Genomic DNA, 25,339 nt, shown 5'->3' on the forward strand with positions numbered 1-25,339 from the left:
ATTTAGAGGACATTAAGAACTACCGCCCGATTTCCCTATTAAACATAGACTACAAGATTTATACCTCTATTTTAGCGAATAGACTTAAAAAAATTTTGGCAAACATAATTCATTCTGATCAGGCCGGATTCCTCCCGAAAAGATATATGCGAACAAACATTAGGATTATATCTAATATATTAGAATATTACGACCTACATAGAGAAAAACAAATGATTCTTTTGTTTATCGATGCCGAGAAGGCTTTCGATAATGTTAATTGGGATTTTATGATCAGAGCACTAGGGGAGATGAACTTTGGTGAGATTTTCATCAAGAACATACAAGCTTTGTATACAGAACAAGTGGCTAGATTTATTATTAATGGAGATTTAACAGAAGAGGTAAAGATATATAAAGGTACAAGACAAGGATGCCCACTCTCTCCGCTGCTTTTTATTTTATTATTGGAAATCTTAAATAACTTAATCAGGGCCAACAGCAAAATTAAAGGATTAGAAATTAAGAAAGAGTCGTATAAGATTTTAGCATATGCCGATGATTTGGTACTGATATCACAAAATAACAGAGAGTCCGTGGAGGAGATTTTAAAAGAATTAGAAGATTATGGTCAAGTAGCGGGCCTAAGAATAAATAAGCAAAAATCTAAGATGCTTAATAAAAATATCTCTCCACAAGAGGTGAAAGAGCTTGAAAGTTTAACTGGATTCAGTAATGAAACAAAAATAAAATATTTGGGGATAACTTTCTCCAATAAGTGTAGCAATCTATACGATAACAATTACGTACCTCTTTTAAAGGAAATTGATTCCTCTTTAAAAAAATGGGCGAACATGAAATTGTCTTTTATGGGAAGGATAGCGTTAATTAAGATGATGGTTCTTCCTAAAGTCATGTTCCTGTTCCAAATGATCAGTTTTGGGATAAGGAAACCCTTCTTCACTAAAATAGACCAATTAGTAAGAGCCTTTATTTGGCAAGGTAATCGACCTCAGATAAAATGGAAAATTTTAAAAGACAAAAAAGATATGGGCGGATTGGGACTCCCAGATTGGGAAACATACTATGTTGCGTGTGTCACACTTTGGCTAAAAGAATGGATTCGGTTGGAGAATACGCGTATACTAGCCTTAGAAGGCTCAGATTTACAATCGGGATGGCATGCTAATCTATGGTATGTGCAAAAAGGGCAGAAGTATTTTAAAAATCATTTGATCCGCAAAACCATTTACGAGGTTTGGCTAAAAATCAGAAGATTGATTTATGTCAAGACACCAAGATGGATATCTCCTGAAGAGGCGTCAATTCTGCCTCAACTGTTTAACTTCAAAAAGATAATTAGGTATCAGGATATTTTGGATGATAAAGACAACTTAAGAGGAAAAGAAGAACTAGATTCCAGGGGGATAAGCATGGATTGGTGGACCAGAAATCAAGTAATAACCAAATATAATTTAGACAAGGTAAAAGGATTCACAAAAACAAATTTCGATTTTGACAAATTGTTATTAAGAGAAGAGGAGAAAATAATTAAGAAAGTTTATAATTATATTTTGCAAATTAAATTAGAAGATGAAGTGGTTAAAAACTCTATGGTGAAATGGGCGCAAAATTTACAACGTAATATTAGCCTAGAACAATGGTCCAATCTCTGGAAAAAGAATTACAAAGTGATAAAGCCAATCAATTACAGGGAAAAATTTTTTAAACTATTCCATAGATGGTATCTTACCCCGGTACAAATAGCTAAATTTAATCATGCAATGTCACCTGTATGTTGGAAGTGCAAAGTAGATATTGGTTCATTTTATCATATGTGGTGGAACACAAGCAACTGCCATGAGCCACCTCATATTGCTGAGTCACATTGAATGGGTCCACTTCCGCCCATAATACAGCCTCCCAGGACACGGGGGCCAGTATCTGAATCTTTGTTCCCCACCCCTGTGGTCTGTGACAGGATTCAGCCAACCAGGGGAACTTGATGCGATGGGTAAGAATGCAACGCAGTGAAGGAAACTGGGTATGAAATTCCTCAGGCTGCCTGATAAAGTTATAAAACATCTCTGGACATATCGCGTGGCCTCTACCCATCAGAAGGAAGAATGTCTCTTTCAGGATGTAGTTAAATCTCAGTTCTTTTCTCCTCGGGGATAAGAAATCTGGGGCACAGCTACTTAAAAAAAATCAGTTGAACAAAGCAGGAGTCCTGCTTTGTTCAATTGCTTCAGACCAACACGGCTGCCTGCTTAAAAAAATCAGTTCTTGAGCTGTAGGACATCTCTTTGGAGTTTATAATTGCTGAGGCAGAGGGGAGGAGAGCAGGGATGGCTTATGTGATCCTTTCTCATTATAACTTCATTTTTAGATGAATAAATGCCTCCTATTGCTTACTCAAGGAAGGTAAGAAGAGATGAGAAGTCCAGTCATGTGGACAGACAAGGTTTGTCCTTTTAGAGAAAAGAGCAGCATGGCTAAAATTCAGAAGAAGGCAAAGGTTCTTTTGCAATAGTACTGAGGAGGTGTGGGGCTGTCATCCTCCACAGGAGTGGTTTAGAGTTCTCCTGAAATTACAGAGATCAGTTGTCCTGGAGCAAATGGCTTCCTTCAGAGAGCAAGCTCCACAGGGCTGCCATCTTCCCAAGAGAAATTAAGGATCCCTCAGCCCCAGCTCTCATTTCCTGAAAAAAAAAGGCTGTTGGGCCATTTAACTCTATGGTAAAACTGTAACTCTATAGTAAAACCATAGAGCTAAAGAGGCATTCGTTTACTTCCAGGTTTCCCCTGGAAGTGACATCACACCATACCTACCACTACCCCTCCATGTATGGTAAACCATAGATTCTAGGTGAAATTCCTCTCCAAGCTTCCCCCTCTGCAGGTAATGCCACAAAATTCCAAGGAATTTTTCAGGCCAAAGTTGGCAACCATAGTAAGGACTGTCCTTCAAGAGCTTGATCTCAACATACTCAAGAAACAACCCTCTTTTTCTGTGCACTTGCTGTTTTATGGAAAGGCATGGCCTCACTGAGACAATAAACTTAATCCTGAGCAACACTTCAGATGTCAGGTGAGGGTCACATGACCAGATGCTTCATCATAATTTTAAAAAAATACCATGCTCACCATGCCAAGATTCTAGCCTTGCCTTCTCCCTGTTTCACAGTGTGCACAGGGATGGGGGGGGGGGGGTTGTACAAAGGAGCAATCATCTGAACTCTGATAGAGCGCTGAGAGAAGAGGAAGGCTTGCCAGTCTCCAGGTGAGGTAAGCTTGCCAATCCCCAGATGAGGCAAAAAAGGGAAAGAAACACAGAAAGTAGAAGACTAGGAGAAAACCGTGTTACAAGTGAAAAATTACCAACATTAAATCACTGTTACTCATGAGAAGTACTAATTGCATGTTACTCACAAGAAGTACTGATTACACATTGCTTATTATTAATAATTTATAGAAAAATCATTAAACACTCATACATACAAAGCATACACTGAAAATATGAACACACATATCAATCTACAGTAATTCCATGTATAGTCCTCCTGCACAGGAAAAACACTTAATACAAATATACAACTGATACAACAGACTCCACAAAAGTCGCAACTGCAACCATTTACAAAAAAATCAAACCTCACCCTCAGCTCAGTTCATAACATGGTTAGGTCAATTTCATCAGGCAACAGTTCTTTATGAGCGGCCAATGGCACACTGAGAGCAATCAATGTTCTAGGAGGTGGTTCCAGGTATGAGAGGAATAGGGAGAATGGCCCAAGCAGCTGAAGAATACAGGATGCTTTTGTGTGACTGAGCACAACAGAGGTGTGTTATAATTTTGCAGGTTGCTGTTTTTTTTACAGCAGTGTTTCCCAGCTTGTGGATCAGGACCCAAAAGCAGGTCATGAAGCCTCTGAAAGTGGGCCACAAGCCAGCCCTCCCTAATGGCTGCCTCTGCCCTTTCCATTATTCTCTTTCTGTCCTCAACCATAGCCCTGCTGGAATATCTGACAGCATTGGGTTCTTTAAGAGAGCAAAATGCTGAGTAATAGTATGTAACTCCAGCTATACAGGATAATGCATATCATGTGAGTAGCATGTGCAGCTAGTTAACTGATCAATGCATATGATTGGCTAGCTGTACTATAATAGCAGAAGCCTAACTCTCAGTCACTGTGGGTGATACGAGGAGAGGAGAACGGTGTGTAAGAGAGGAGCAATATCTTGTACTCAGACTGTTACTCTGAAGGATTGGATAAGGACTGGATAAAGATTGATGTATGGACTGGTATGTTGACTATTCTACTGGATACTGATTCTGTGCTGTTGCCTTGACTGGACTGATTATCTGTGTATGAACCTTTGGACTGACTATAACTGCCTCTACTGCCTTTACCCCAAATATATCTGTTTAAACGGCTTGTTTGAAGTTTGTCTTATTAGAACAGCAGCTGGAGCTGCACTTATCAGAGTACTCAAACCGAAGAACTTCCCACGCACACTGTCAATATTTCAGTTTTACAGGCTCTGCTAACTGCACTGGATCCCACAGGGCATGGATGTTATTTGGCAGAGAGTTCCATCTGGTCAGAACCAGGGCCAGAAAAGCTCTGGCTGAGGACAGCCAAATATATTTTTTTGGCCAGGGATCACCAGTAGATTTTTCTCCCCTGAGCATAGTGCTCTTTGGGTTATATACCAGTAGAGGTGGTCCCAAAGGTACGTTGGTCCCAGACCACTTGAATATTAATGCTAGAACCTTGAACTTGGTGTGGTATTTAACCTGGAGCCAGTGCAGCTGGCAAAGCACTGGTTGAATGTGTGCTGTCAATGTAAGAATCCGGAGCTGCCGCATTCTGAACCAGTTGTAACTTCTGGGTCAATCTCAACGGTAGCCCTGCATAGAATGAGTTACAGTAGTCTAACTTGGAGGTGACCATTGCATGGATTACTGTAGCTAGGTCAGGGGAAGACAGGAAGGGGGCCAGTTGTCTGATCTGGTGCAACTGAAAAAATGCCAGTCTAGCAACACTTGTAATCTGAGCATCCAGAAATACACCCAGACTCTTGACAGCACCGGTGTTATTGGCACACTGTCAAGAGCTGGGAGTTGGCGCCTGAGCTCTGAAACACATCCACCCATCCACAGAACCTCCATCTTTGATGGATACAGCCTCAGCCAGCTCTGCTCCAGCCATTCAACCACAACCTCCAGCCCCCCGCCTAATTATTTGGGGTGGTGTGCATCCATCCATCAACAAATACAGCTGGGTGTCATCAGCATAGTGATGACAACACAGCTCCACACCAGCTGAGTGAGGGAGCACATATAGATGTTAAACAACATTGGAGAGAAGTTTACCTCCTGAAGGACCCCACATACCAAGGGGTATCAAGGGGACATACTCTCTCCTAGAGCCACCCTCTGTCCTGACCTTGGAGTAATGAGTTAAGCCGCTGCAAGGTCATCCCATAAATCTCTATGTCTGTGATGTGGTGGGCCAACAAATTATGCTTGACCGTGTCAAACCCTGCTGTCAGTAACAATAGCACCGACCTGCCTCAATCTATGAAGAACATCTGTGAGGGCAAAAACCAGTTTGGTGTAGTGGTTAAGTGCACAGAAAACCAGGTTTGATTCCCTACTCCTCTTAGGCTTCCCAAGCCTCCCGCCCTGGCGGGAGAATACTGGATTTTCAGCCTCTTTTCCCGCTTTCCATAACTCTGGAAGCGGGGGGAGGAGGGGGGAATGGCACCAAGGAGCATTTGCGTCGTCCGGGGAGGAGGTGCTGAGCCTGGCAAGGGAATCTTGAGAAGGGAGGCTGGCTCGCCAGCGAGCGGGTGGAGGTGGCTGCCGAACGCAGGCGGGTCTTGACGGACTCCAATGCCCGATGCTTCTCCTCCTCCCTTCCCTTCCCACCCAGCCCCGTTGCAGCAGCCGTTCTTCCTTTTCGCAAGCTGCTTCCCGCGCCCAGTCAGCTGGCTGGGGGGGGGGGAGGAGAGAAGCCCCGCCTGCAAAGGACTATGTGCCTTTGCACCTCCGGAGGCTTGATTGCAAGGCTCCACTTTGGGATGGTGTGACTGCTGCTGTAAAGAAGCTGGCAGCAACTCGTGAGTAGAAAGGCCAGTCCCTCGCTTCAGTTGCCAGAAAGGGGGGGGGAGGGAGGAGGAGAGGGAAACGTCTTCATTATTCCCTATGTGGAGATCAATTCTCATAGGGTATAATGGGGAATTAATCTGGAGGTTTTGGGGGCTCTGGGGGAGCTGTTTTTTGAGGTAGAGGCACCAAATTTTCAATATAGTATCTAGTGCCTCTCCCCAAAGTACCCTCCAAGTTTCAAAACGATTGGACCAGGGGGTCCAATTCTATGAGCCCCAAAAGAAGGTGCCCCTATTCTTTGTTATTTCCTATAGAAGGAAGACATTTTAAAAAGTGTGCTGTCCCTTTAAATGTGATGTCCAGAACTCTCTTGGAGTTCAATTATGCTTGTCACACCCTTGTTCTTGGCTCCGCCCCAATGTCTCCTGGCTCCACCCCCAAAGTCTCCTGGCTCCACCCCCAAAGTCCCCAGATATTTCTTGAATTGGACTTGGCAACCCTAACTCCTCTACATGCAGCTGCTGGCATGAACCTTGGGTCAGTCATAAGCTTCTCAGAACTGTCCTCTCAAGAGCATAGTTCTCTCAGTTCCACCTACCTCACATGGTGTCTGTTGTGAGGAGGGGAAAGGAAAGGAGATTGTGAGCCATTTTGAGAGTCTGAGTTAAGGGCAGGGTATAAATCCAATCTCCTCCTCCTTTTCCATCCAATGGCTAGGGTGGAAGCCAGACTTGAATGGGTTTAGAGTCAATGTGTCCTCCAGGAAACTGCGGAGATGCTCTGCCACCATTCTCCCATAATTTACCTTACCCAGAAACAAAAGATTAGAGACTGGGCAATAATTGGAAGGCTCAGTAGGATCCAACAATAGTTTCTTTAAGAGTGGTATTACCATGGCCTCCTTTAGACCCTCCCAATAGACCCCCAAACTGAGGGACAGGTTGATAATGTCTACCAATGGTCCCTGTATTCCCTCACCACTGGCTTTCACCAGCCATGACAGACCCAGGTCTAAGAGGCAGATGGTCAGTTTAACGGTGCCCAGAATCCCATCAATGTTGACATGAGAGAGTCAGCTGAAGTTGTCAAGTACTAAATCCAAAGATGGCCAAGGGGCCTTCAGTTCACATACTGTATCAATATCGGCAGGTAGGTCATGGCAAAGTGACAGGACTTTGTCTGCAAAATTGCTCTCAAAAGCCTTACCACTAATGGCCAAATTACTAACATTTTAGGTTCTCTCTACAAGAGAGGTTAAGAGCCGGTTTGGTGTGGAGAGCCGGTTTGGTGTAGTGGTTAAGTGTGCGGACTCTTATCTGGGAGAACCGGGTTTGATTCCCCACTCCTCCGCTTGCACCTGCTGGAATGGCCTTGGGTCAGCCATAGCTCTCATAGGAATTGTCCTTGAAAGGGCAGCTGCTGTGAGAGCCCTCTCCAGCCCCACCCGCCTCACAGGGTGACTGTTGTGGGGGAGGAAGGTAAAGGAGATTGTGAGCCACTCTGAGACTCTTCAGAGTGAAAGGCGGGATATAAATCCAATATCTTCTTCTTCTAAAAAATTGGGTCAGGCGAGAACTAGCAGATGCGATGGAGGCTATAAAACTCCCTTTTAGCAGTCTTCACTGCCATCTCATAGGACTTCATAAACATCCAATAGGATGTTCTTGCAGCTTCATCATAAGACCATCACCAAACTCACTCTAGTCGTCTAAGCTCCTGCTTCATCCGTTCATCTATGATATACCATGGAGCTAATGGGGAGTGGGAACAAAGTGGACATCAGGGAGCAATTTAATCAATGGCTTCAGAGAGGTGGGTATTCCAGTCATCTATCAGCACATCTAAAGAGAGACAGTTTCATGTAGTGCAGGGGTGTCAAACATGTGGGCCGCGGGTCAAATCGGCCCCCAGAGGGCCCGTGAGGCTCTCTTCTCCCTCTCCCCCATCCTAGAATCATAGAGTTGGAAGGAACTTCCAGGGTCATATAGTTCCTTGCATAATACAGGAAATTTACAAATACTGCCCCTAAATTCACAGGATCCTCATTGCTGACAGATGGCCATCCTGCCTCTGTTTAAAAACCTCCAAGGAAGGAGAGCCCACCACCTTCTGAGGAAGCCTGTTCTACTGAGGAACTGCTCTAACAGTCAGGAAGTTCTTCCTAATGCTGAGCCAGAAATTCTTTTGATTTAATTTCAACCCATTGGTTCTGGTTCTATCTTCTGGGGCCACAGAAAACAATTCCACACCATCCTCTATATGACAGCCCTTCAAGTCCTTGAAGATGGTGATCATAACACCTCTCAGCCGCCTCCTCTCCAGGCTAAACATGCCCATGCAAAATCTGAGGCTTCCCAAATTCCCAGTTCCTTCTGCCTTCGCTTTGCAGAGGCTAAAGCAGACAGCAAAGCTGCAAAGAAAATGTGGGATGGATTTCCCATTCAGGCCTACAGGCAGAGCAGACTGGAATGGGAAATCCATTCCATATTTTCCTTGTAACTTTGTTTCAATAGAGAAGTTTAACTTCCCAGTGTTCCTATGGCCAGCTGAAGCTTCCTGGAGTGGTGTCCTTGCAAATCAACCGTGGATACTCTGAGTCAGCTTTGTCTCTTCTCAAATGGAATGAGAACTAGTGCCTATTCTAACTTGGGAACCCACAGCCAAAGAGGGATACTGCACTGGAGAGCCATTGCGAATCTGAGTAGACTTGGGGGGTGGGGGGAGAAGCTTGTAATGCCTTGCCAGCCAGTTTGGTGTAGCCAGTTTGGTGTAGTGGTTAAGTGTGCGAATTCTTATCTGGGAGAACCGGGTTTGATTCCCCACTCCTCCACTTGCACCTGCTAGCATGGCCTTGGGTCAGCCATAGCTCTCGCAGAGGTTGTCCTTGGAAGGGCAGCTGCTATGAGAGCCCTCTCCAGCTCCACCCACCTCACAGGGTGTCTGCTGTGGAAGGAGGAAGGTAAAGAAGATTGTGAGCTGCTCTGAGACTCTTCAGAGTGGAGGGCGGGATATAAATCCAATATCATCATCTTCTTCTTGCCATTTCATGTTTTCCCAGGCTGAGAGCATTTTATTTTTTTAGTTTTCTGCTGTGTAATCCTTGTGCTTTTCCTTGATGTTTTATTTTTAAAATTGCATTGCAAAATCCCACTATTTCCCTACATTTCCGTTTAAAACAAAATTTTGCAAGTTTTAAGCATGTTTATATATTAAAAAATTATATCTTTAATTGTGTTTGCCTGTATCCTTTACAAAGTGTACATCTCCTCTGTCTAGCATTATATTTTAGGACATACATAGCTCGGCCCCACAAAGTCCCATTTATGTCAGATTATGTTATTTATGTCAATCCGGCCCTCCTAACAAATTATGTTTGCCTGTGTTTTTTATAAAGTGTACATCTCTTTGTTCTATCTCCTCTCTCTGGCATTACATTTTAGGACATGCATAGCTCGGCCCTACAAAGTCCCATTTATGTCAAATCTGGCCCTCCTAACAAATGAGTTTGACACCCCTGGTAGTGATTAACTGCGTGGGCTCTTATCTGGGAGAACAGGGTTTGATTCCCCACTCCTCCACATACAACTGCTGGAATTACCTTGGGTCAAGTCACAGTGCCAGACCTAGACTGTTTGGCACCCTTGGCAAGGCTAACTACTTGATCACTGCGGCCCAATCCCCCCATTCTATCCTATGGGCCAATAAGATAAAATGGAGTCCATTCTATCCTATGGACTCATAGGACAAAATGGAGGGATTGGGCCGCTGCTGCAGAGCAATGCTACAGAAAGGGTTTTAAACTTTAAACCCCTTCTCTGGGGTCAGTGGCCATGGACTAGAGGCCGAGCTATGCATGTCCTGAACAAATAACTCTCTCATTGTTTATCATGTAACTTTCTTCTGAGGTATTAAATAAAAATAGAATAAGAGAGAGAGAGATGATGGTGATGAAAGGGGAAGTCTCTCCCCCTACAGCTTTTGAAAACAATATTTACCTTACAAGTGAATTTACAAGCCTTCCTTTAACCGCAACAGTGTTATAACTGGGTAGATGTTCGCAAGGGCCAGTCAAAATTGATTTGTGGTGAGCCCTGGGCCACCTCAACATATGCAGAAGACTCAGCCGTAATCAAATCGTTGCTTTGAAAAGACTGAATGATACATCTTGGCGCTTCATCCCCAAGTCTACAGTTAGGGCTATACATTTATGTATTCTGTTTCAGCAGCTTCCATTCCCCAGTGTGTCACTGCACCCAAAACACACATAACAAGGCTTTTCAATAACAAAATATCCCTGTAAATCCCTTCTTATTGAATGTTTGTAGAGAAAAATAAAATAGAATAACAACTTTCACAGGCAAGTTGATCTTTGAGGAATGTGGTCTGGGAACTGAGAGTACCTTATTTCAGACAATTTTGCCTCAGGAGTCTTTCTATAGCATAGATTGGTCTCCCCCCCCCCCTCCCAGTATTATACAGCTGGATGAACCAGGCTTCACTGTAAAAATAAACAGGGACAATGGAAAATAAATACCAGGATCTGCTCAGCAGGCACACGTATGTGCATGTGTATGTGCGCACACACAGTTATTTCCCATTAAGAAGAGAAAAATCTGGACATTGGTAATGTAGTCTCATGACCAGAATGCTGAGTATGGTCTTACTTAGCCCCAAAGCTTTTTGAATTTTCCTTGCAGGGTTGATATGGCAATACCAAAGGAGAGCACTACAGATATTGCATTCATTCCAGCTTTCCCTATCTACCAAAGACAGTCTCTTTCACCTGTCTCTGTTTTGTCCATATTTCTCTTTAAGGGTGTGTTTGTTAAATGTCTGAGATCTGTTTTAAATGTCTGAGATCTCAAAGTTCATCAGGGGTCCACTACCAATCTCTGGTCCCTAGAAGGGGGGGTAGTGGGTGCCTCTTCCAGTGTACACAATGCTCAACTTCAGAGAGTTTTTTGTTTTTGAGTTTTTTAAAAAATAGAAGGTTACCCAGGACTGATGAGTATCAGGTGCTGTTATAAATTATTATGTAGTTAGGGTTTGTAGAATCTTTCGAGCTCAAGTGCCATGTTCTACTGGAGAAAGTTTTTCTTCCAGACGTTTCGTTCTCGGCTGCAGAGAACATCCTCAGTGGCGTTGCAGCCGGAGCAGGCGTTCTGACCTTCTTGGCTGCTGTGCATTGAGTGAGGCCAGGGCTGCTGGAGAGCTGCTATTTCTAGGCTGGAGGGGGTGTGGTGAGAGGGCAATTGGTTTGTGAATGTACCCATTGTTTGGTGGGGCTTCCTGGAAAGGTGGTGATAAGGAAACTGGCTGTGGAATGTGACCATTGTTCTGTGTTGATTGCTGGGAGGATTGGAAGGGGTGTGAACTATTATGTAGTTGGTTTTCCCTCCCTTTGCAATCTTGTTCAGCTTCTGTAAAACTCCTTGAGTCGCTGGAGAAAGGTGGAGCACAAATATTTTAATAAATATCAGAAAATGTTCTAAACTCCCCAAACTCTGCCCTCCCCGGGCTGCACCACCAGTTTTCCAGAAATTTCTCAGCCTCAAGATGACAAGCCTGTCATGCAGTCTACAAGTCTAACTAACAAACATAACTAAGGCACAAGGACTCCATCTCATACGACTAAACCAACACACACAAATGTCAGAGTGGAGACAGGCTGTTCCATTATAATGTATACAATAAATACACTACAGGTACAAAAGGTATCCCCAGGTGGTCACCTGGCAACCTCTGAGTACACCTACCGCTGTGCCGCCCCTGCCCAAGAAGGCTGAGTGGGATTGGCAGGGTAGCACTCGGTGCCTGGCTCCAAGCACCTCTGAGTGTACCAGCTGCTCTGCTGCCCCAAGCGCCCCTTCCCCTCAGGTAAGTGGTGAGGCAGAGAGGCAGGTGGCAAAGGTGAGCACAGTGGCAGTGGGGAAGGGGCACTCGGGGCAGCAGGGGGCATGCAGGAAGGGGGCACTTGCCAACTGCCCCTGAGGCCGGGTAGTGCCCTAGGGAGCCACCTACCTGGCCTACTGGGATGCACCGGCCCTGCCTGACAACCTTCTGGGAATTGTAGTTTTGCAAGAAGTGCTGAGACATTTGTTAAACAGTCCATAACCCCTGTCCAGAAATACAATTCCCTACCATTTTCCAGTCTTGGACCTGACATCACTATTTCCTGGCCATCCTATTTATGGCTACCTATTGTGTTTCGAGTCTGTTTCAAGGTGTTGGTATTGACCTTTAAAGCCCTTTATGGTCAGGGGCCTGCCTATCTACAGGACCTCCTTTCTCCATATGTTCCCCAGAGAGTACTGCGTTCAGGGACACAAAATCTACTATCCGTCCCTGGACCAAAGGAGGCTAAGCTATGCTCTACATGGGCTAGGGCCTTCTCGGTGACAGCACCAGAAATGTGGACTGCTCTCCTGGAGGCCGTAATGGCCCTCTGGGATCTCTCTAGTTTCCACAGGGCCTGCAAAACTGAACTGTTCCAACAGGCCTTTAATATCTAACCAGGAGAGGACTGCCACCCCACATCATTATAGAGCTACAATACTGCATGATCACCATCAGAAAAGAACTCGCTTATATTGATGTGGTACAGCACCACATAATGGTTTTAAAATTGTAACTGTATTTTATTGGTTTTAAAATTGTAAATATAAATGTTGTTAGCTGCCCAGAGTCCGCTCGCGGAGAGAAATTTAAGGTAAATAAATAAATGATTCTGTAACCACTGAGCAATGTTGAGTCCTGTACAGCTTCTGGCCTAGTGCTGGTGTTCAAGTCGCTGACTAATACTGTTAACAAGCAGCAGTATTCCCAGCTATAACACAGGATATCATGGGTTAATTTCATTATTTCCCACACACACACCCATCAGCGAATTCATTTATTTGCACAAGACAGGGAAAGCACCTGGGGCTTTAACAGCAAGCAAGTCTTTAAGGCACCATGAGGTTAGGTTTATAAGTCATCCCACTGCCTAAAATTGCCAAGTCATTCTTCCAGTTTGACACCACCAGTTCTTTAGAGGTTTACTTTTACAAGAAAGTTGTGGTCTGATCAGGGGTATGAAAGAAGATCTAGCAGGTTTATTAAGGTAGTTTTTCCTCAGCAAAGCACTGTGACACACATCTGAAAGTCTTAAACAGGGGTCCTCAAACTACGGCCCGTGGGCCAGATGCGGCCCGCTGAGGATGTTTATGCGGCCCGCCGGGTTATGGCAAAATCAGACCGGAAGTGACGTTCGACCTAAACTCGCGTTAGCAACGCACACTTCCGGCACTGGGCTGAGGCAGCAGAGACAGAGTGTGAGGCGATACCGAGGTGAGGTGAGTTCCCAGGCTGGGGTGTGTGGTGTGGGGAAGGGAGAGAGATGCAGAAGACGGAAAACTGATGGCCCGCAGCCTTGTACAGTAACAGCAGCCACCACAATAGTCCGGCCCTCCAACAGTCTGAGGGACAGTGAACTGGCCCCCTATTTAAAAAGTTTGAGGACCCCTGGTCTTAAAGAACTATGAAAAGGAAATTTGGCAGGAAGATTCACGTAATGGGGAAATGGGCTGCCTAATTTTTCAGATCTAGCAAATCAAAAAAGCAATGGACAGTTGTATCCCTGGGAAATGCCAAAACTAAGCAAACAAACAAACCAAAAAAACTGGACAACTTACATGTCTCAGAACTAAGAACCCAAACACACAATACAGGGGACTATAAGTCACAAGTCCCCAGCCCAATTTGTAGTCTAATTGTAGTCTGACTGTTGCTCCACAGAAAACAGCTTTCTCCCCATTGCTTTTTCTGCTGCTGAAAACAGCACTGTAAGGTTCTGCCCAAGTTCAATCACGAGGCTGCTTAGGTTGATTCAAAAGATGCTTTAATGATGAGGCTAAAAGCAAACATTAAAGGCATGCATTGCAAGACCAGCTCTTGCCAGACTGAAGTGAACTGCCAGACCTAGGGTTCCCAAGTCCCATTTAAAAAATATCTGGGGACTTTGGGGGTGGAGCCAGGAGACACTGGGGTGGAGCTAGGGGGAGGGGGGGAAACGGCGCCGGGGAGCGTGGCTGCTCCTTCGAAATGGGCTCAAGCTGGGCCCATCTCGGAGGAGCAGCTGCGGGGGGGGGGGGGAGCAGCGGCGCAGCAGCGGCGCACGCTCCGCCTCTGGGTTAGAATCGGAGGGGGGGGCTGCTGCAGGCGGGAGACGCACCGGCCTACCGCGGCCTGCTGGCCCAGTGCCTCGTGGGGCTGCCTGCCCCGCCGCTGCCGGCAGCCGCTGAGCACATATCCCGCTTCCGTCCCTTGCAGGTTTCCAGCCCCCGCGAGGTGGTCGGAAGGGTGGTGAGGCGGATGTGCGCGCAGGGCAAGAAGAACGTGCTGGCCTCCGGCTACGTCCTGCTGGCTGAGAGCAGAGCCCCCTTGCCCGGCTTGCCCGCCCTTGGCAGTCTTTGGCCCAACAGCGCCACGGAGGAGCAGCTGCGGGGGGAGGGGGCGGCGTCGCCCGCTCCGGGATGGGGCGGCTCGCCATGTTCATGGCACCGTTTCCCCCCTCCCCCCGCTTCCGTTTTTTGGGGGAGCGGGGGAAGAGGGTGGAAATCCTGGCGTCCCCCGCCAGAGCGGGAAGGTTGGGAAGCCTAGCCAGACCCTTAACACTTATAGGTTACAACATAACGGCTCTCCTTTTTCCTGCACCTGCTAAAAGTCATTTGAATTAATATAAAGTCCTTTTTCATACCTCAGTGTTACTTCCCATCAAGGTCATATTTCACATACCCTTCCCATTTCAGTTGGTTCCTATCAGCGTTACTCAGGGAGACTAGATTAGTGTGCTCCTCTTCTACCTGCAGGCCTGGAACATCCCACAACACATATAATAATAATAGCTAAAGAAATCAATGGAGTTAGTATTCATGGACACAACCACAGTATGGAGTTAGTACCTCATATAAATGCATTATAATAATGGATCAGTAATGAGCAATGATAATCATATCAGCAAAACAAACAGCCATGTCATCTCAAGCTATAACTGCCAGGGACTTGTTCCTGACAGCATAGGAGGGAAGTTATCCTGACCGGCCTGGGTCAGGACTTGAGCAGGCAGCCCCTTCCCCCCCTCCCAGGCAAGTCCAATGCACAACCCCCGACTCAAAAGCCCAGGCTCCCGACACCCGCTGAGGGGCCCCCACCTGCTTCGGAGTCCAAGGGGCCAAAGTCGAACTGGAGGGGCCTGAGCCCACCCTGCTGCCATAGGAAGAAGTCAGGAAATAAGAAAAATACTCTCCATGTATAGAAACAATATCAAAATATAATTACAATGATTCCATTCTCCAATACAACAATACATTATAGTAACAGTAATATAAATGTCAGTGACAAAAATACCATCCGAAGTGCACAACTTCAGTACTGTCCATGAAATGACAACATTCCCTAAATACAGTCCAACGACGATGCAAAACTGGTCCGTTCTCGTTTCGGATCCATGTGATCCTTCCTTACCGACTTATTGATTTTTAGGTGCAGTGGTCTGATGGTGCCTTATTTCATTACAATTCACTGTTTTCAGTGAACAAATTATACATTACAATTGTAAACACAGACGGAGCTACTCTAAACCTCTCACAAGGTTTTTTATTTATTTTATTTAATTGCCAACTTACCCCGGCGTTCTCTAATTAATTTCCTTGTCCAGAACGCTGCTGCCATTTTCCATCTATCATTTCATTGCATTCCTTTTCCTTTTCCTTAGCCCTGGGTAAATAAGCCCTAGTATGCCAATGACACTCACCTGTTTCGCTATTCTGACTCTGACTGAAAGCCACAGAACCTAATTACTAATAAAATTCTCCACTATAATACATTCCATTCATAATGCATTTCATTAAACATTTTTACAAAAATTTCATTCTTGTACATTTCATTTTATTAATTAAAACTACAACAATTAAAATTGTTTATAACTACTTTTCTTTTCTTCCATTGTACAATAGTCATAAAAAGCAGGATAACTTTTTATAGGATAACTTTTTCAGGATAACTTGTCACTGAAATTTATATTACCGTTGTAACGTACTCAGACGGGAGACGCAAGTAGGGCAACATTCTTTATTAGGAGCACGTTGCAAGAGAGAGAACACGCGGGCCGGGCCCCGCTTATATACAATATCCCGGAACCACCTCCCTGGCTGGCCAGCCCAATCCTGGCCAGTTAAACTTCCCGCCACAGCCTGTGATGGGCGGGGTGATTCGCGCCCTGTGCGGAGTCGCCTGGGGGCAGCCCAGTCGCCTCTGCACATGGCCGCGTTTGCTTGGTCTATCGTCCTTGCATTATATCGTAATGGCATCCTAGCGATACACTACAACCGTTACTATAATATATTGTCGTACTGGAGAATGGAATCATAGTAATTATATTTTGATATTGTTTCTGTACACGGAGAGTATTTTTTCTTGTTATTTCCTGGTTGCAAAACCTCCATGGTCCTGGCATTGTTTGACATCATAGGAAGAAGTGGTACCGCAGTGGGAGCACGACAGACAGGGCATCCACAGAGCAAGGCCCTGGGTCCGCAGAAGGTGGCGGGATGGCACAGCAGCCTGAGGAAGCAAGAAGGAGGCTTGGGCCCCAGCAGAAGAAAATGATGGGCCAGAGTCCGGGTTCCAAACCACGGCAGCAGGAAAACACCCTGCTTGCACAGAGCCTGAGAGCAGGGGTGTGTGCTGGGAGCCCTGCCTGAGCATCTTCCATTAAGGAGGTGGAGCCAAGAAAGGCCGGACACAGGAAAAGGAGGGGCACACAAGGGGCAGAATAAAAGGAGGCTGAGAAGGAGGTCAGGGAGAAATGAAGGCTGGTGCTAATACAGAGGCTGCACGCTAAGAGAGAGAGGGGAGCCTGAAAACACCTAGTCAGGGAAGGAGAGCCAAGAGGGTAATGCAACCTGGCCTCCTCCCCTTTCTGAGACCTCTGGCCTTGAAGGAAAGCCAGCCAGGGACTGGTGGCCACCTGGGAATGGCCCAGGGGATTCCAGGGAAGTGCTGACAGTAGCGTGAAGCCCTCTTCTCCCGATGCAGAGCTCCCAAGTAGACATGGGCAAAAACGAAACCACGAATCATGATTCATGCTTAAAATGGGCTGATTCGTGGTTCATTTTGAAGCAGTTCGTTTGCTTATGCCATGCCCAAACTGGATAGCAAACCCCCTTTTTACTTTGGTACTTTGTTTGGTTTATCTTTGCAGTCCATTTTCCCAGACAGCCTGGTGCCTATTCAGTCAATTCCTAGGCAACACTTGGGGTGGACTCCTGGGAGCCCTAGAAACACCCATAAGAGTTGTCCATAGCTTGACTGGCAGCTCTGGGAGCCAACCATGGAACTCTCACTCTGTCCTATGGGGCAGACACCCTGACTCTGCTGCTTTCACTTCACACTGCAGCACAAAGAGAGGAGAGTTAGTTTTCATCATGAGAGCTGAAGCTGAGCTTTCCTGGGGGCATCTGCTTTGGGGGGCTATTCCTCGGACATTCCAAATCCAATCTTTGCCAAACTTGGAGAGCAGATGGAAGAAAGCCTGCTGAAGACTCCTGGTGAATTTTACAACTCCGGAACAAAAACAAACAACAAATCATGATCTGGTTTGGGCAACCAGACAAATCATGAAATGAAACAAAACTCTGGTTTGAGGCGATCACATGAACCGACAGGGGCCGCCATTTTCACGTTCCATGCCCATGCCTACTCCCAAGCCAAACAGAGCAACAGAAAACTTTGAAAGGCAGTTCCCTCACGTGTGTTTGTGTGGCCTGACTTGTGTCAAATGTCGCTTGTATTTTGGCCCTAAATGTCTCAGAATGCATGGCTGGATCCGCAGACAGTGGCCTGTATCCTGCATCAGTACAGTACAGTACAGTACACTACAGAGCCTTCCTTCAATGTAAGCAGTTCTTCCACTGGTAGATTTCTTAAGCTGCAGGAAGGCTTCAGACTGCTGAATTGAGTAGTAAGATATAAGTTGGATAATTTCATCTGTTAACCATTTGCTTATTGTGCACCTACTAAAGGCATCAGAGTGCTACCAGAGGGAGAGGGGATATGGTGAGGTGACTTCTTTCCCACCCAGTTTGCCAAATGAATGCAGATCTCCAAAGCCCTACATTTCCCTTAACTTTCTGATTTCTCTGTCATTTTCTCCCCTCCCTCTGTGCCTATTTTATTCTTAAGGGATCAGGATGGGAATTGAGATTTTCTGGCCTGGCCCAGCAGTGTTTACTTTGAAGCTGTACACTTGGAATGAGACTGGCTGGCCATTTTCGATTTGCGGATGCATGGGCTTTTAGCAATTATAGCAACATTCCACCCTAAATTCGTACTTCCTGGTGGTGAGTTTGTTTCCATTAAGTTGTTTGGGCCGCAGAGTAAACGGATCCCTGTGCAAGGGCTACGGAGCAAGGGCCGAAATAGTTTGGTAAATTCTCTCTGCATGGGTGAAATTCCCGGCGCTACCAGAGGTTATTATCTCCGCACAGGAACCAACAATATCCTTTTCGTTGAGATGCTAATTTGAACAATGTGTTTTTTTTAGGGGGGAGCTGGGCAGGGAGGGGGAGGAGAAGTCTGACTGCTTAGGGCTCCTTTGCAAATGCAGTCTGCAGATGAAGCTAGAGGCAAGTTAGCCAATTCTCTTTCTTGCCGCCCCCCCCCCGAAAAAAGAGTATTCCCCCCAATTCACTCATGCCGAATGGACCTTCATGGAAATCACCTGTATAAGAACCACCTTCCTGAATCAAACTTTTAAAAATTATTTATGTCTATATACCAATCTGCTTCCAGTCATGGGGGTGGATCCAGATTAAGCTGAAAATTTCCACCAGTTCCCCCTTCTTGCTGCTGACCGCCCTCATGTCATTCCTCATGTCCCCTGTCCTCTAAGAACAGCAGGTTGTAGAGATCTGTGGGCTGCAATGGGAGAGCAGAGGCAGGAAAATTCCATTCTGCCACTGGAAAATTTAGTCTGAATCTAACCCATGAAATCCTGCTCATTCTAGGAAGCTTGTAAGTGGGACGTGGAAGTAAGACCCGTTTTCTGCTTGTGCAAATATGACATACTGTCTCTGAACACAGAGGTGCAAAACAGGAGAAGCTGAACAGGTTGCATTTGTCAGGAACTGAAGCTTATCCAGCTCCCCTGCCCCCCCCCCCCCACACACCAGAACTGCACACACTGGAAACTGCACAAGGTGACTGCAGGGGGACTCATACCTTTCTTCTAGGGAAGCTATTGGCTATGGGCTGGGGCTGGGACATCCCGTTTGTTTTCTCCACTCCAACCCCATTAGCAGTAAGCAAAAGCTGGATGAGGCTGCAGGCACAAGAGCAAGGAGAACCTGCAAGCATGGTGTTTAGCCTAGCCTGTTGTCCATTCTAAGCCTCTGAGTAAGATAAAAGTGGACTTTTTATCTGTGTTCTTGAAAACATGCTCAATTGTTCTGTACAAGACAGAAAATGTTATTTAGTTAAATTTACAACTGACAATGCTTTACTTTATCTGTGGTGACCCTGGTGAGGTTGTAGATCAGGGGTGGCCAAACTCTCTTAACATAAGAGACCGCCTCTCCCCATATGTTCCCCAGAGAGCACTGAGATCCAGTTCCCAAAACCTTTTAAAAATCCCTGGGCCAAGAGAGGCTAGATTGAAAACAACAAGGGAGCAAGCCTTCTCAACAATGCCCCCCCCCCATGGTGGAATCAACTTCCAGAGGTGGTGTGAGCCCTGCGGGACCTGAATCTGTTTCACAGGGCTTGCAAAACCACCCTCTTTCAGCTCGCTTTTAAGTTAGAACCCGGCTAAATTGACTTCTAGCCATCTTATATATGTCTGTGAATTGTAGCACCTTAATTACTAACTCATAACGGCTGTTTTATCTAATTTTAACCTAATTTATAAATGTAATTTAATTGTACTTTAATTTGTTTTATTGTCTTGATTGTATTTTATTGAAATCATGGTTGTACCATGTCTGTGAGCCGCCCTGAGCCTGCCTTTGGCGGGGAAGGGCAGGATACAAAAATAAATTATTATTATTATTATTATTATTATTATTATTATTATTATTATTATTATTATTATTATTATTATTATTATAAGAGCCACATAGACTAAACGTCAGGGGTTTGAGAGCCACTAAACATGAATGTCAGATAACTGAGAACCACAAGACAGGCAGGCAGACTGGCAAATAGATGGTGGGAGGGAGGGAAAGATGGAAAGAAAGCACCTTTAAATGCATTTTCCAAGCTGCTGGCTGGCTTGGCTTGGAGAAGTGATTTAAAGAAACAAATGCCTTCTCCAAGCCAGCTAACAGGGTGGTGAGCCACACAATATGTGTGAAAGAGCCACATGTGGCTCCTGAGCCGCAGTTTGGCCACCCCTATTGTAGATGATCCCAGCAGATCATGGATCCCACTTTTTGAGCTCTTCGAGTCTAAGATTAAGTACTTCTTTCCTAAGACTCAGTGAATCAAGTCCATGCTGTTTGTCTGATTGGCCCAGACTGGGGGTGGGGGAAAACGACAGCTTTTTTGCTTCCTCTTTGCCATAGTACTGAACCTTAAAATTACAATTTTCATACAGCTGGAAGCAGCAATAAAAATGCTTTTTAAATTTGTTCTGTCATAATCCTCATATTAAGCATTAAAAAAAAGCAGGGTGTGTAATTGATCGTTAGAAAAATAAATTAATTTATGTCACTGGCAACCAACAAGACAAGCCGCTTGAATCCAAAAAATTAAGAAGGCATATTTTATATATCCAGCCAGAAGTCTCATTTCCTTATTTTTATGGAGGGAATCTCCCACTGGGTTTTCTGACCACCTTTCCTCAGCAAGTCAGGTGTGAATCAAGCCATGAAGCTGAAAGCATCTGACTGACCCATAGCTCAAAGAAGGTGCTTATAAAATAGCTTGTATACTGAAAGGGGAGCAAAAGTACTTGTATACAGACCAACATTTCCTCATTACCATGGTGGGGCTATGCAGATAGGAGCAAGCCTTAAAGGCTCTCTTCATATTATATTTCCTTCAGAGACATCCTCTGGTAACTGGAGAAATGCGTTCTGCAGTTCCACACTTCTAAGGTGTGCGGAGTCCAATGTGGATTGAGAGCATGGCACATGGGGGAAACAGCTTAAATTCCCCTACACACACACAATTTTTCTGACCTGAAACAGTCCAAAGGAGCCACTCTTCCGGAAAATTCCAGAGTACATGTCAAGCTCAAATGGGGGAAACAGTGGATCCCTTGTTTCAGTTCAGAAGGCATTGGGTGAAAGGTAAAACTGCTTTGGCAGATCTTGTTATGCTTTTATCATGCGTGTTGTTCTGATTCTGCTGATTGATTGTTTCGTTATTGTTGTTTAATTTTTACATGTTTTCTGAAGGAAAAGTCAAGATAACTATTTTTAATAAATACATTTTGAATAACACAATGCCTTTGAGCATATACAGAGTGCCTGTTCACCCTACAGACCAGTCCAGTTGTGTATCTGGGATTGAGAAGTGAGGGTTTTGGGGTCAGATTGGCAATTTAATTCACAGGGAAATGTCCCAGTGCCCCTAGACCACTGCTGGGGGCCAGAGCAGAACTTGTCCCCAGAAACTCTGTCCAAGATTCTGGGGCTGTGTAGTTCAGACCTCTCATCAGCAGTGGCAGCTGGTGTCACCTCAACAATCGTCTTTTTCTGCACTGCTTTCAGTTTGAAGAATGATACACTGGGTGAGCTAATGTCCAATGTGGGCCCCACTCAGCTGAGTGACCTTGCAATATTGGTTTGTAGCACAGCCAGACCACTCAGTCTGGCTTGCTCCAGGGTCAGTCATCTCTTGGATGAGGGCTTCCAAAGTCTGGCTATTGAAATTGATCGTTGGTAATGACTATTCATAGGTACAGTATGGTTGAGAGTTAGGGTGTACCAAAGTGATACCAAAACACCTGAGCTTGACATAAAATGACAGTCATTTGCCAAATGTATTGAACTGATGTGATATATTCTGAGGTTTCACCTGGTAGTTTGGTCATGGGTGGGCAAGGCACGAATGGGAGCAGAATAACAAGCCGAAAGCAAAAACCTGGAAGTCATCCCAAGGAATGGGGGTGGGGGGCAGGCCTCCATTTGTCAAACGTGTCATAAATGTGAACCGTGTGACATTTCACATCAACAGTCCTGACATTTTATTTTGAATACGGCTGGTGCAATGTGTGCACATGACAAGAAATGTCAAAAGAGATGTCAAATTTTCATGGGGGGAAATGTCAACCTTCTTGATACATTTAAAAAATCAAAAAAAATTGGAACAGCTCCACATTTAATGTGTAAGAAACATGCCAACTTTTCCACTTGGAGTAGATGACGCCTGATTTCTAAGGCCTCTACCTCTCCCACTTTAAGTGCCTCCTTTTCTTCTGATCACTCTCAACCCAACAGAGTTTCTTTTTCTGGGCTGCATTCATATTTCCTTGGATGCTGTGCTGTCTTTCACCATCTGGGCTGTCTTCTCCACATCAGGAAAATCCAGTGGTGTATTATTGATCTAGCGATAGCAAAATATCCAACAGGCAGATGCAACTCAAAACAATGCTCTTAAAGGACAGTGTCCCAGAGGTGAACTTGCTAGACACCGGTCGTTTTCGCACTGACCTTATTCCGGAGCGACGTCCCTCTTCACCGTGCAGCGTCTGCGCGGATTTCGCACTACTTGCTCTGCAGAACCCGGAAGTCCCGCGGCTTTTGCGTCGCAAATGTAAACTGGTTTTTGGCGGTTTTCAAAACTCTGCAAGATCACTCTTCTTCAAGCTGACATGCTTTACTAAATCTGAGCTTCTATACAGCTCAGATCTACCTCAGAACACTCCAGATGGTCCTTTAAGGAGTCCATGTCCTTGTGCTGAGATAGTACACGGTGTGATGGAGTCACTAATAAAAATAGATGTTGAGCAGGTGGCAAGCAAGCGGGCACTCAGTAAGCATTTGTTCCAAACCAAGATAATGCAAACCTGCTGCTTCAAGCTGGAAACTTCTTACCAACACTCTTCAGACTCAGATCATTGGTATGTCAGTCAACATTATCTCTTTTGAATGGCAGCAGCTTTCTGTGTTCTCAGGAGAAGGTCTTACACGTTACCTGCTCCTTGATGCTCTTCAACCAGATGTGGTGGGGATTGAACCTGAGACCTTCTGCAAGCAAACCAGCTCCCCTACCTCTGAGCTGTATAAATCCTCTCATCCCCAGCCAATGCTAAACCTTCATCTAAACCTCAAATTTGGCATGTTTGTGGGATCCATATTTAGGCTTGCCATTTGCCTGCCAGCAGTGCACAATTGCCTACCCTCAATAATTTGTGCAACAGGAGAAAAGGTGGTGGTGGTGGGTTGTCAATGATAACAATGCTCTAGGCATTTCCCTTAATCTCTATGGAATTTACCATAAAGATTAGGGGAAATTCCTAGAGCATTGCCCCAAAGTGATGAACCCTTTGTGAAACTCCACCCTTCCAAGGCACCAGTCCCCAAATCTACCAAAGTTTGTTGGTGCAGGGCTAAATCCTAATCTATATTGCTAGCTGATCTTTCTCAGTATTACTTAGCTTCTCTTGTTAGCAGTCAAGCCGTGTCAAAGATTATGAGAGACTGGAATGATAGAATGGACAACACAGATCACACCTATGGAACCAGCTCCCAGAGGAAGTGCAGGCCCTGCGGGACTTTGACCGATTCTGCAGGGCCTGCAAGACCATCCTCTTTGGTGAAGCCTTCACCGACTAAAAAACTGAGAGACTGCTTAAATGATTTTGTCATCTGCCGGAATAGCACCAAGATGTTAATTTTATTGTTTTACTGTTTTTAGAATTTTAATTAATTGTTACCTACTGTTTAAATTATTGTATAATATGTTATATTGACCGATGCTGTTAGCCGCCCTAAGCCTGCCTAAATAAAATGTATTATTATTATTATCATAACAACGTGGGTTTTTGCAAAGATGGGAGTGGAAATAAGGGTTGATTTTGCACAGAGGCATGAAAATGTATTCTTGATGCTGCAGCAGCAAACAATGTGGAAGTGGGTGAGAATGGTGTCCATATCCCCCAGTGTGGTGTCACCCACTGCTGCTTGCTTCAGATGGAATGGAGACGGCACTTATTGGGAAGACTGTGGGCAGCATGCACTCCCGATATGCAGAGTGGGACACCTCCAAATGCAACATCTAAAAACAGCTAACTGGGTTCTCCAGAACACACCTCGAAAACCACTGCACTGAAAGAAAAACATGTCTGCTTTGTTGCTTAGGTGTCAGGCTTTCCATCTCCCTCCTGGAATCTTCTATGGACACTGTGAAATTTGTTGTATTGGTCGACGCCTTCAGCAGACCTTTCCCATCAAGAAACAAACATTTTGCCCTGTACTTGTAGAACTAAGCTGCTGACACAGACAGACTGGGGGACACCCTGGCTCCCCCCCTTCCCCCTCCCAATTGGCAGCTGGCTCAGTGGGACATAATCACTTCTTCTGTTCAGACCCCAGGTCTGTGGAGTAGGGGGCCCTTCTGGAGCAAGACAGAACGTTTGTTGCCTTTTCTCTGCCAGCTATTGAACCCCCTTAGATCGTTCTTTGGTGATTACAATGTAAATATAGCTTTTCATGGACTTAAAGACCTTTTCTGTGGTGGCACTGCACACACACAAACACACACACACACACTTAACCACTTAACCCCAGCGACACAAAAAGCAGTGAATTAGCTGTTTTCAAGCCCGCTCGTGCAAGAAAACCAGGCTCAATAGGATTTAGGGAACTGGGTGTATATAAATTTCCATGCCTCACAGCGTGTCAATGGGGGATTCAGAGTCGAAGCATGTGCAGCTAAAAGGTTGTATGGATACCAAGGGGGGTGTTCCAAATCTGAAAAAGCAGCTGCTTCTCTTTAAGGACACAATGATTTATTCATACCAATTCAGAGAGGGTGGAAGATCTAGCAAAGCCTCCCTCGGAGGCCCCGGATTTAATACCATCACTGTCCCTTTCTCCTTTTTCTTTTCTTTTTCACCATTTGTCTGTGGCTCTTGAGTGACAATATGATCCTGCTATTGATTCTCAACAAGGAGCCCTAATAGAGACTTACTGAGGTCAACAATATGGTGCTGAGTATGTTAAAGATGCAGAATTTGCGTAGATCTCAAAGCCTGCC

Source organism: Heteronotia binoei, chromosome 17 (assembly GCF_032191835.1).
Source record: "Heteronotia binoei isolate CCM8104 ecotype False Entrance Well chromosome 17, APGP_CSIRO_Hbin_v1, whole genome shotgun sequence".
NCBI classification, from domain to species: domain Eukaryota; kingdom Metazoa; phylum Chordata; class Lepidosauria; order Squamata; family Gekkonidae; genus Heteronotia; species Heteronotia binoei.